This window comes from Pteropus alecto, unplaced genomic scaffold (assembly GCF_000325575.1).
Source record: "Pteropus alecto unplaced genomic scaffold, ASM32557v1 scaffold40, whole genome shotgun sequence".
Classification (NCBI taxonomy): domain Eukaryota; kingdom Metazoa; phylum Chordata; class Mammalia; order Chiroptera; family Pteropodidae; genus Pteropus; species Pteropus alecto.
This window is the reverse complement of record NW_006431919.1, coordinates 2,680,266-2,681,184: the sequence shown is the minus strand read 5'-3', so window position 1 is coordinate 2,681,184 and position 919 is coordinate 2,680,266.

Genomic DNA, 919 nt, shown 5'->3' with positions numbered 1-919 from the left:
AGAAGACTGACAACAGAGACCCGAGGAAACTTTTTGGAGTGATGGATTGTGTGTTAGTTACAAGACTGTCTACATTCGTCAAAACTTGTTGAACTGTTTAATTTTAAAGGGTGAGTTTTTCTGGATATAACTTATACCTCAATAAACCCCACTTTAAAGATAAAATACTCTCCAATCATTAAAAATTATTTCTGTTTGGTGAAGTGAAAATATGTATAGCATATATTAAGTGAAAAAGTCATATCATTTCAAAGAAATATTTGCACACCCCTGTTCACAGCAGCATGATTCACAATAACCAAAAGATGGAAACAACCCAAATGTCCATTGACACATGAATAGATAAACAAAATTGGGTATATACATGCAATGGAATAGTATTCAGCCTTAAAAAGGAAAGAAATTCTGATACATTCTACAGTGTAGATAAACCTGGAGGACATTAAGCTAAGTGAAATAAGCCAGTCACAAAAGGACAAATAATGCATGATTCCAGTTTTATGAAGTACCTGGTAGTCAGATTCATAAACGCATAAAGTAGAATGGTGGGAGAGTGGGTAGGGAGGGGAAAGGGGGATTGTTTAATAGGTATAGATGTTCATCTTTGCAGGATGAAGAGAGTTTCTGGAGTTGGATTGTACAACACTGGCTGTACCTAACACTGCTGAACTACACACTTAACATGGTTAGGATGGTAAGTTTTATGTGTATTATATTTTTAAAAAGCTGTATTACACATCAGGTTGGTGGGGGGTTGTCCACAAGTGCTCACGCATTCATCAGTGAAGCCCATTAAAATGTTCACAACTGTTCTTTCTGGATGGTGGTGATTCTCACTTTTTGTAGTTGAATTTGTTCTGCTTTGTTTTAAAATGAGCATTTATTATAATCTATCACTTTTACTTATTGTTTACCTTTA